The following is a 12,445-nucleotide window of genomic DNA, read 5'->3' as shown; positions in this document are numbered from 1 at the left end:
ACGGATAGTCCAAGATGAAGACAAAGATGAATAAAAATTAAAAAAGGCTAATTGAAGAACTCCAATCTGCTCATAATAGTGTAACAGTGTGGTTGCATACAAGCAATACCAGACAAACCAATAGTGTGCAGACAGGAATTTAAATACAAACCAAATTAATAACATAATGCTTAACACCTGAGCTGATTAAATGAATTATGACAACTAAAGAGTGGCGGGAAAACTGAACAAAGGAAAACATGTGACTGAAGGTAACCAATAGAAGTCCATGAAAACCAAACTAATAGTCCATGATGAAAATAACAAAGTCTGTGACATAACGCCCCCTCCTGGAAGGCTAGGAGGAAGACCTCGAGAAACAGGAGAAGAGGGAGGGAGGCTTTGGAGGAGGTCGTGGAGTTGAAGAGCTGGAAAGGAGCAGGCAGAGGGCTGGTGAGAACAGACAGGCAGACAGTCAGAGACTCCACGGAGGCACAGATGGTGGGAGGATCCATGGGGGCAATGACAGGAGGAGTGAACAGATGTTGCAGACCCAGAGCACTGTGAAGACGACAGCCCACGGTGGCGTCGATGGATGCCAAGGTGGAGGTGTGGCAGACGACATCCGTAGGACGACCAATGGAGACAGAGCTAATTTCAGGGGATCCCAAGGCGATGACAGAGAGCCAATGGAATTGAGTGACACCGCTGGCACCGGAGGCATGGGCGGAGCTGCATTGATGAGCGTCCAAAGTGGAACCAGAGCTCCCGAGGCAGAGCCGGTGAGACCGAGGACCAAGGCGAACACGGAGGAAAGGAGGATCCCACTGCAAATGAAGGGGTGGAGATCCGAAGCATAGCGGGAGGCTAGCAAGTCCGTGGTGCAAGGTGGTGACTGACCAAGGGGGAGCTGGAGGGACGAGGGAACCCAGTGTAACCGTAAGATCGAGGGTCTCTGGTGACGACGAGGGTGGGAGGAGCCAAGGTGGAGCTGCAAGGTTGGGCGGGACCACAGAAAACAGTTCACAGTGAATAATGGATGATAAATCAGTCTCTGTGGTGGTTAAATCTAGCGATGGTGATGAATGTTCACACAGATCAGGGTGGGAGGCATTATTTCAGCGTCCCAGTCAATAAACCAGACCTCCCCCGAGTCCACCAAAACACCCTCAGGGACAGCTGTAGCCAGCTCACACCCCTGGTCAGACTCACATGGGAACTTCGCCTCCAGGGCATTAGTGGACACTGTCGTCACAGGCTCTATGCTAGCGGCGGGCGGAAGCTCTCCGTCTGTGGGGGACTCTAGCATTGTCGTCTCCATGATGATGGGAGTTGGTGGATTACGCTCTGGGTCTGTCTGCGCGACGTCTGTGCGGTGTGACTGGACGAGGCTGCGGTCATCCTCTGCTTTGCCTACGGATAGCGTGGATCCGTTTGTCCATAGCGCAAAGTTGATGTAGCTTTGCAGGGACCAGCAGGGATCTCTGTGGTGCATGATGAACTGGAGATCATCGTCCAGTCCACACCGAAATCCCTCCATTAATCAGACGTTGTCACAGATGGCTTGATGGCAGATGTTAATGAACTCCTCCAGGTAACGCTCCAGGTCTCTGCCAGACTGGAACACAAAAATTGTAGCTCCATTCAACAGCTGATTGTACATTTACATTAATAGAAGCAAGGTCCATGCTTCTCATTTTTTCAGTCTGGTATTCTGTCACGGATGGTCCAAGATGAAGACAACGATGATGAATAAAAATCAAACAAGGTTTATTGCAGAACTCCAATCTACTCAAAATAGCGTAACAGTGTGGTTGCATACAAGCAATACCAGACAAACCAAGAGTGTGCAGACAGGAACTTAAGTACAAACCAAATGAATGACATAATGCTTAACACCTGAGCTGATTAAATTAATTACCATGACGACTAAAGAGTGGCGGGAAAACTGAACAAAGGAAAACATGTGACTGAAGGTAACCAATAGATGTCCATGAAAACCAAACTAATAGTGCATGATGAAAATAACTGAAAGTCTGTGACATCCTTACTCTGTTTATGTGGTAAGTAAAATCGTATGTACTATAACGTAACAGGCTACCGCTAGCAAGAAGCTAACCGTGTCCCTTTAGTGGCTCGCGTTGTTTTATTAGAATGCGTTATTAGCTTTCCGTGCCTTTCTGAATACAGACACCAACCCATCCCTGCACTTGACATCCCCTGCACAGCCTGGAACATAACATTTTTTTCCATGCTCTGCCAGTTTTGCTCTTGTCCTCGCTTGTTTCTTCACAATACCTGCAGAACTTCTGATGGTTCGGCTGGTGGCTGGCCTAGAACATGGGCGGGTATATGCAAATGTTGGGGGCGTAACTATTAGTGATCCCGACTGTAACGTCAAAGTCGTGGTTGTGTTCTGATTCGCCTATTTTTCAGTTTTTCAGTTTTTTCATGAAATTTATAATAAGATGGAGGAAACAATGGTACAAAGGCTCACGATATGTCATTTCCATGTACAGAACTGTTATTATTCAACTATGCCAAGGTAAATACAGTTTTCCATTATATGACACCTTTAATACATTTAGTGTGCACTGAAAAAAGTGCATATGCCTTGTCGTTACGCTAAAGAACATTTTATACTTGATCCAACTTAAAGGGTCAGTTCACCCAAAAATGAAAATTAGCCTGTGTTTTACTCACCCTCGAGGCATCCTATAGGTGTATATGACTTTCTTCTTTCAGACGAATCCAGTCGGAGTTAAAATTGTCCTGTCTATTCCAAGTGTTATCATTGCAGTGGGTGGGTGTTTCTGTTCAACAGTCCAAAAGGCGTCAAATAAAGCACGAGCATCCATAATAAAACGTGTTGAACAGAAACACCCACCCACTGCAATGATAATGCTTGGAATAGCCAGGACAATTTTTTATATAACTCAAATTGGATTCATCTGAAAGAAGAAAGTCATATACACCTATAGGATTCATCGAGGGTGAGTAAAACACAGGCTAATTTTCATTTTTGGGTGAACTCTTTAATTAATTAACTTTTCTGTTTTGCCATTGAACTAAAGTAAAATATTTAGTAAATTGGAAGTAAAACTAAGTTTTGTTGGTGTTATTTAAACTATTTGCTTCAAATCAAATGACAATTTTGCATTCTGTGAAAATCACATGACAGCATGCTTTGCTTGGGACTTCATGAGGAGAGTAAACATGAAATTAAGCATTATTTTATGTTTTTGAGCAAGATGAGAAAAGCGGGAGACTTGATAGTGTTTAGTAGTGTCAAATGTTCAGTTATGTTGGAATTGTTAGAACCATTTAAATTATACTATAGTTACCATTGTGGAGCATTTTTTTTAGGCTGTGAACTGGTACAGTACATTTTATTACTGTTTTGCTCAAAGAACATTTAACACTTTAGCATGCAATGTATGTACTATTTAACATGCTATATGTGCTATTTGTTGGTAACTTGTTAGCTACTTTGGACAGTTCTATAATTCAGTTAAATGTCAAAAAATGTCTGAAACTGAATGAATTAAGTCGGTAAACAACATAAAATGATTCTGAGGCTACTTAATTGGGTCACTTTTTCAGTGTGCTTAACTCTTTCCCCACCAAACATGGAATTTTCCGTGTTTTCACTGTTATATGCTTGGGGGAGCTATTATGCATGTCCTGCATGAATCTAGAATGTGCTGATCAAAAACACAGTCGAGGAAGACACAGAAATGAGCGATCTCGTATGTATGCATATGCATATGAAAAATAATGCGATCATCAAAAATAAACAGCATCTAAATGAAAACTGCCTAATGTTACAGAGGGAATATTGATCCAGGAAGCGGTAAAGGACTGTGCAAGGTTTGGGGGTCTGCATCTTTGCTTTGATCATCGTACTGAATATGATCCAGATGTAATATTTGATAAAAATGTGATTTTCTCAACTTTTTGCTCAAAATGTTGCTTTTTTAAATGAAACCTGCCTACATTTCATGTTGATTTTTATTTTATTTTTTGGAGGGGGGATTTAAAAGTAATGGCACCCTTCTTTATTTTGATATACATGTATGTTCAGATATTCATAAAAAAATATATTTGGTTTAAAGTTAATTTTTAGTTTTGACTTTAGAAATTTGATTTGGTCAAATTATTTCACTTTTTTTTTTACATTTATTTAGCTAAACATAATTTTTTTAAACAGCTTTACAGAAAATATGTATAATATCTTAAAGAAATAGTTCACCATAAAATTAAAATTCTGTCATCATTTACTCGCCCTCAAGTTTCTTTCTTCTGTTAAGAACAAAAGAAGATATTTTGAAGAATCCAAACACAGTATTTTTCTTAATACTATGGAAGTCCAATGGTTACCATCAACTTTTTGGTTGCCAACATTATTCAAAATATCTTCTTTTGTGTTCATTAAAAGAAAGAAACTCATACAGGTTTGAAACAACATGAGGAAACAACATGAGGGAGGGTAAAGTTTTTCATTTTTGGGTGAACTGTCCCTTAACTCACATTCAGCAAATTAGAACTGGCCAATAATATAGTTTACATTTTGGCTATGTAGTATATGTGGCTTGTACACATATAGTTTTATATATAAAGTAAAGTAAAGTAGTGACGTATTGTCAAGTATGGTGACCCATACTCGAAATTGGTGCTCTGCGTTTAACCCATCCAAGTGCACACACACAGCAGTGAGTAGTGAACAAATGCACACACACACACACACACACACACACACACCGTGAACACACACCCGGAGCAGTGGGCAGCCATGCTGCAGCGCCCGGGGAGCAATTGGGGGTTCGGTGCCTTGCTCAAGGGCACCTCAGTCGTGGTATTGAGGGTGGAGAGAGCGCTGGACATTCCCTCCCCCCACCTACAATTCCTGCCGGCCGGGGGCTCGAACTCGCAACCTTTCGATTACGAGTCCGACTCTCTAACCATTAGGCCACGACTTCCCCCTGTATATATAGCGGTGCAGTTTAAATATTTGCAATGATATAAACATTCATGCAGCTGGGATTTGCTATATACAGTAGTAGTATTTTGCTTTACAAGAGTTTACTGTATGCAGGTAAAAATGGATGTACTATACAGCCAACTTTTAATATATCGTTGGACATAATAAAAGTAAAATTTTTACCTTAATTGATTGCCATTTCATTAATTTGATGAAAGGTTTTAAAATTTTGACTCCATGTTCTTTCAGGAGACAATAATGTCGTTGACCAAGTAATCTCTCTTGGTCTTCGAAATGAACAAAATATTATGGTCAAATTAATAAAAGATAAGTTTGATAATGTAATATTTAGAGAGAAAGGAAACGAAGAGGTTTCAGGTGTGACGTGGAAGGACCTGTAGTGCTCTCCTATCCTCAGAAAAATTTAGAGAGCACCACTCGATCCGATGGCACCACTCAAGATGGTAATGGGTAGGAAAAGGGTGAACAATAAGTCATAGAAGGTGCTGCAATGCCTAATCCAGCAGAGAAAGGGCTGATTGAGAAAGGTTATGGAAGCATGATGATTCCCAGAACACAACAAGCACAAAAGAAAGAGATTGGTTGCAGAAATATTAGTCTATAAAAAATGCACAGGTGAGAAATTAGTTTTTCAATGCTGATGAATTGTTAGGCTCACAAATCACCAGGGAGAATTGTCAGCAGATGTAGTTTAAAACAGCTGAGATGTTTTCAACAGCTTAATAAAAAGGAAAGAGAAATGTTTTGTTTGACATTTTCATCTGGTTTGACCATTTTTATTAATTCTGTTTTCTGTTGAAACAGAGAGGAAAAATAATCTAGCTAATACAGATAAACAGTTACGTGCCCAGACAACACATAATTATGGATCACAAAAATAGCTAATTTAATGTCTGTGTCTGAGATTAAATGGAGAGCAAATATGGTAGATCTTTTTCTTCAATAGAAGGTATTTTAGAAATATCTGAGAAGAAATGAGGAATAACGGAGAACTCCATTAAGTTTCTTGAGCTGTAAAGGAGCAACCTTAGCAATGAAAATGTTCTTCTTAGTGGTTATTGCTTTATGTTGTCTGTACTATGAGTATTAAGACCTCATCCATGAACTAGTTTGAAATAGTGAAAGTGCACATTGCCTTTAAATGAGAAACACGCAGTACACGGTCAGACACAATAGAGCGGCAGAAAGAGTGGGCTGGATGATAATCATAAGTGTTTGTTGTGCAGGGGTAGCTGTTTGATTTCCAGTGCTTTCTGCCAATATCTTTGAGACTCTGGGGGTAGTCGGAGGCGGCCTAAACATCACAGCAAAACATGGAAATATAACAATAGTGTTTGTCTGAGTAACAGTGTTACAGAAAATTGTGTTAATGCTTGGTGATGATGTTAACTGTTCATAAAATGATATTGAAGACCACAAAATCACAAAAGGATTATATATAGAAAAATAAATAAATAAAATCAAAGCTAAAATTCACAAGCATAACCCCATAAATTTAAGATTTATGTATTTGAATTGCATAAAAAAGTTCCCTTCATTTGAATTATACAGTTTTAACAAAAAAAAAAAAAAGATGTTTATGCATAAAAATGGCTAGTAGTGGAACAAGCAATATTAAATGCGCTCAATTTTTTAACAAATTTAATGAGATTTAAAAATAATTAATATATATACCTGGTTATTGTGTATTTAAAACATATTCAGTTTATTAGTACTATTAATTGTGTTGATTTGAAACTGCAGAAACACTGATCTATAATATAATTTATAATATCTGAAATCTATATATAGAGAGAGATTTGTAGAAGTCTGTTGTAGTGAATTATAATGTAGTTTAATTTTAAAGGTATGATGTACAGATCAGTTGACAGACAAGTCTAAAATCACTCGACTTTCATGATGCTTTATGTTAAAAAAATATATTGTTTTAATACTATGTTTAAAAAAGTAACATAAATTAATAATATTCATAATTTTGTAATCAGATGTAGTATTTGTGTTTATTGTTCACAATATAATTATTTTGTTTAGTCTACTTCTGTGTTATGTTTCCAACTTGAATGCGTGACAAGCTGTATCTTTTCCCAGGTGCACATGAAGGAAGCGTATGATTTGAAAATGACAAAGGCTTTAATTATCACCATTAGAGCATGTATAACATAGCATACATGTTATCTAAATACATAACCCAGTCCATCAAATTGATGGATCATAATTATTTGTAGTGCAACCTACAGTACTAACACACAATAGATGGGTAAAGGTTGTTTACTTCATACTGACAACACAATGGTTCACCCTGAAGAGATAATTCATGCTTTTTGCTAATACAATTTATAATAACTAGTTAACCAGTGTGAGCACTGACCGATGCAGTATGTGACTGTCTGATTCTGTCTAGTTCCCTTTCAGTCAGTCACGTTCGACGTACGTCGGAACTGACCGACGAATTGGGGATCACTTTGGGAGACCAATCTACTTCAAGTGTAAGAAAATGAGCCAATGCACATTGGCATGCGATAATTGCAACAGCTGCTCTGCGCTTTAGTGCGAGTATTTAATGAGCAGCAGGTGCGTCGCACATTTGCTTTTCACTTTGGAGCCGAGCACATGTGCTGTTCCTGCTTGTGTGTTTTCGTTTTCTTCGGAAGAGGTGGAAGATGAGCTGCTCGTTTAGGAAGAAGCCTCAGCGTGTCTGGTGCGGGTGTGACGGCGCTGACAGTGTTGGTCACGATCTCATGAGAGAGCAAAAACAGCTGTTCTCACAGCTCGTGGAGAGGGAGCGCCTTCAACAAGATCGCTGTTTATACAGCTGAGAATTGCGTCTTCAACGAAAGTGTGAGTGATCGCAACAGGCTTGCACTATTGTACTGTTGTGTAGCCGCGGCCATTTACCTGTGCGTTTCAGCACCAATAGAGAGCAAATTCCTAAAAGAGCACGCATGGTTTGACCTTTCATCTTTTTCAAGATGTCATTCAGACCATGTGCTACTGGATGCGGTCGCTAACTGGCCCCCCCGGTGATGGTCATTATTACTGCCTCACGTGTTTGGGCCTCATACCATCCATGAGTGCCACCTCAGCGTGTGCACTGGAGCCCCTTCGTATATTCCCAGATCTAGTCCTTCTTCTGCGCCAGCCCAGAGGAAGCCTACTTCGGTTAATAACCTAGGTGACCTGAGAGTTACTGTCACGATCCAGCTGGTGTGCCCTGGTTGGCCACCAGATGTCACTGTCTTTGTTTGAGCACATGGGTTTGTTGTGGTTTGTGCCATGTGTTTCCCCGGTCTATTGTCTAACCTCGCCCTCTTGTTATCTTGTTATTGGTTTAGTGAATTCACCTGTTCCTGCTCGTTTGTGTCCCTATTTATGTTCCTGGTGTTTGCAGTTCTGTTCGGCCACGTTGTTACATGTTGTGTACGGTCAGTCGTGTGTGTTCCTGATTCCTGTTTCTGCCATGCTCTGTTTTCCCCCTCGGGGTAGTTTGTTTCTGTTTTGTTCCTTTTATAATTAAATTATCATAATTTCCCTGCGCTTGAGTTCTCGCCTCTTCTCTCTGTTCGTGTCATGACAGAACGTGGCCGACTTCTGAGAACTCAGCAGGGAATGGACTCTCACCATCCGCCAGCCTCTAACGTAAGGAACCCCGCCTACCAACGCATCCTCCAGGTTCGGCTCCTGCGCTCCATCCGTCAGAGGGGCACTGACGTGAGGAGGTTGGCCCTCAGGTTTTGTGATGCAACGGAGGGTCTGGGGTACAATGATGAGGCTCTCAAGGACCTCTTCAACAGGGCCCTTGAGGAACCCCTCAATGAGTGGTGGATGAGGGGGCTGGACCACCTGAACTTTGGGGAGTTCGTGGAGGTTTTGACACGTTTCCCAGCGGGAGTGGCTTGTGTGCCTCGGGCGGTGCCCACTCACAGCGCTTCCGAGGCGGCGGTGCCCGCTCACAGCGCTTCCGAGGCGGCGGTGCCCGCTCACAGCGCTTCCGAGGCGGCCGAGGAGGCGCAGCTGCGCCCCCAGTGGAGGCTGATTATGCCACAGCATCCCGCTCCTGGAGACGGAGGAGGAGGCGAAGGAAGGCTTCCTCCGTCTCACAATGCCAGGAGGCCATCCAGGAGCTCACTGCTGGCCAGGAGGCTGTTCCTGAACAGCGAAAGCTCCTCGCCCTGCCGGCGCCACCCGAGGTCCTCGCCCTGCCGGCTCCACCCGAGCTCCTCGCCCTGCCGGCGCTACCCAGGCTCCTCGCCCTGCCGGCTCCACCCGAGCTCCTCGCCCTGCCGGCTCCACCCGAACTCTTTGCCCGGCCGGCTCCACCCGTGCTCCCTGCCCTGCCAGAGCCACCCAGACTCAAGCTCCTTGCTCTGCCGGCACCACCCAAGCGTCCAGTCATGTCGAGGCCATCTTGGTTGCTTGCCAAGCTGCTGACTCTGTCCAGGCCTTCGGACGCATTAGTGCCTGCTTGGTTTGTCCCTCCGGCCCCACCCTGGCCGTGCGCTGGGGTTCCTGTTAGGCTGGAGTCCCCCTGGTCCATCCTTCCGGATCCGCCCTGGCCTTTTGCTCGGCCTTGGTCTTCAGGCTCCCTGCCGCTACACGGGCCTGGCCCACCATCCCTCCCCCTGATCTGCCTCTATCCCTCCTCCCTCCTTGACATTTGTTTTTGTGTTTCTCAGGTGGAGCATCTGGAAGCTGCTCCTTTGATGGGGGGTAGTGTCACGATCCAGCTGGTGTGCCCTGGTTGGCCACCAGATGTCACTGTATTTGTTTGAGCACATGGGTTTGTTGTGGTTTGTGCCATGTGTTTCCCCGGTCTATTGTCTAACCCCGCCCTCTTGTTATCTTGTTATTGGTTTAGTGAATTCACCTGTTCCTGCTCGTTTGTGTCCCTATTTATGTTCCTGGTGTTTGCAGTTCTGTTCGGCCACGTTGTTACATGTTGTGTACGGTCAGTCGTGTGTGTTCCTGATTCCTGTTTCTGCCATGCTCTGTTTTCCCCCTCGGGGTAGTTTGTTTCTGTTTTGTTCCTTTTATAATTAAATTATCATCATTTCCCTGCGCTTGAGTTCTCGCCTCTTCTCTCTGTTCGTGTCATGACAGTTACAGTGAGGAATACCCCGCCGAGTTAACCTCCTCGGGCTCCTCACTCCTGACACTGCAACCAGTGGAGCTTCCAGGAGGGCGTGCTGATCTGCCTCGTGCGGTACCAGTCGTCAATTTTGGGGCTCCCCCAGAGGACCAGATGTCGATCACTGCATCGGAGGGTAGGGGAACTGCAGGCATTTTCGATCGACGAATCATGCCTAGAATTCGGGCCGACCAACTCTCACATTGTCCTGAGACCTCGGCCTGGATATGTGCCCAAGGTTCCTACCACTCCCTTCAGGGACCAGGTAGTGAGCCAGAAAGCGCTGCCCTCGGAGGAGGCAGACCCAGCCCTAGCTTTTCTCTGTCCCGTCCACGCTCTGCGGCTGTACGTGGACAGAACACAAAGCTTCAGGACCTCAGACCAGCTCTTTGTCTGTTACGGAGGCCAGCAGAAGGGAAAGGCTGTCTCCAAGCAGAGGTTAGCCCACTGGATAGTGGATGCTATTGTCTTGGCGTATCAATCCCAAGACGTGCCTTGCCCATTCGGGCTGCGAACACACTCAACTAGAGGTGTTGCTTCCTCCTGGGCACTGGTCCAAGGCGCCTCGCTGACAGATATTTGTAGAGCTGCGGGCTGGGCGACACCCAACAAGTGTGCGCTTGATTATATAGCCTTTATGTAGAGCCGGTATCTTCCTGTGTACTCACCCCCAGTGGCCAGTATTGCGAAGGACCCGTTCTAAGTGTCGGCTTGCATCACCACAGAGTTCCCCAGGAATGGCTAATCCTGTGAGTTCCTCTGTCACTCCAACCCCACCCCACCCCCACCCCCACCCCCACACACACGTGGCTGATCGTCTGACGTCAGGCCTTCACTCGTTGTGTTGTGGAACCTGTGTTAGGCTGGGTGTCCATATGTGCGGTCCCGGCAGCGATCCCATATGCGTATTCTTCCATGGAAAGCTAGAGGAAGAAGATCTGACATTTTTACCAAGGCCAGGCAAAAATGATAGTTTGTCTGAGGAAGAAACATACAATCCATTTCGGGTTGAAAAGAAAATAGTGACAAATGCCAAGGGACTTGTTAGTGGACTTAGGGACTTAGTCTAGTTCAGTGGTGGCGAACTTCAGTCCTGGAGAGCCGCAGCCCTGCAGAGTTCAACTCCAACTGTAATTAAAACTCACTCTGCCTGTAGCTTTCAAGTAACCCTTCAGACCTTGATTAGCTTGTTCAGGTGTGTTTGATTAGGGTTGAAGCAAAACTCTGCAGGGCTGCGGCTCTCCAGGAACGATGTTCACCACGCCTGGTCTAGTTTATTAAATTAGAAGTCTGAATTGCTGACAGAAGATTGTATAGGATGAATAATAGCATATTGCACTTTGTTGATGTGCTAGTTTGATGATTTACAGGCAATAATAGTCATTTTTTTCTCTCTCGGTTTTCGTTCTGCTCCTGTCACATCCAGATTGGCTTAGTCTTACCTGTCAGAAGGCCCCTGTGGAGTTTATAATCAGGACTCAGCTCATAGCAGTGCTTTTGAGGGGGATTTCACAAAAATGTGTCCACATCAGCATATTTCATCTTAAGGATACAAAATAAAATAGCTAAAGATACTTTTGATGCTAATGACAGAGATACGATGGCCCTTCAACAACAACAACAACAACAACAACAACAACAACTTATTTCCATATCTAACATCTCAATGTTCTTTAGAAAACAGCATCATGGTTATTTCCAAAGGTGTTACTTTCCTAACATTTGAAGTATGTGCAAAACGCAGTGCAGGCAGACTTGTTTTTTCCTTCTGAACAGCAGGGATGAGTTTTTTTTTTTTTTTTTGACAGTGGAGCTCATACAAAAACAGGAAGTTCTTGGCCAATGTCTCAAACCTGTGCACACATGAACACACTACTGAACATGTAAAATGTGACAAGAAAGAACTGTTCCCAAAGAGATTAGTTTAGACCCTGCACTCCCTCCATGCTGAAAATAGCAGACTGTTCAGGAAAGATTTGTAAAATAGCAGTGCTAGGTGACAGCTACTGCAACCTGCTGTCATTTTTAACACATGCATTTGCTCGACAATTAACTGAAATAATAATTGAGATTATGAATATGGCTTCTGTGATTACTGGAATCTGAAATATGTACAGCATTGCATTTAGTTTTACTTCCGCTGACTCAAAATGTTATGCCAGTGTTTGTTTTTTGCAGCGATTGAGCATTGTTACCAGTCAAATCACCCTGCAGCCCAAGCCCGGTTGTCCACTGAAGCTAAGCAGGTTTGAGCCTGGTCAGTACCTGGATGGGAGTCCTCCGGTGAAAACTAGGTTGCTGTTGGAAGAGGTGTTAGTGAGGCCAGCAGGGGGTGCTCA

At 43.8% G+C, this 12,445-nt stretch overlaps 1 protein-coding gene across 1 annotated transcript in view; it reads left to right on the top strand.

Moving 5' to 3' along the window:
• LOC306876043 (polypeptide N-acetylgalactosaminyltransferase 18-like) overlaps positions 1-12,445 on the top strand; it is a 132,943-nt gene that overhangs the window by 77,620 nt on the left and 42,878 nt on the right. The window lies entirely within an intron of this gene.

The sequence above is a fragment of the Barbus barbus genome (genome assembly GCF_936440315.1).
Source record: "Barbus barbus genome assembly, chromosome: 1".
NCBI classification, from domain to species: Eukaryota; Metazoa; Chordata; class Actinopteri; order Cypriniformes; family Cyprinidae; genus Barbus; species Barbus barbus.
This window is presented reverse-complemented; position numbering and strand designations above follow the sequence as displayed.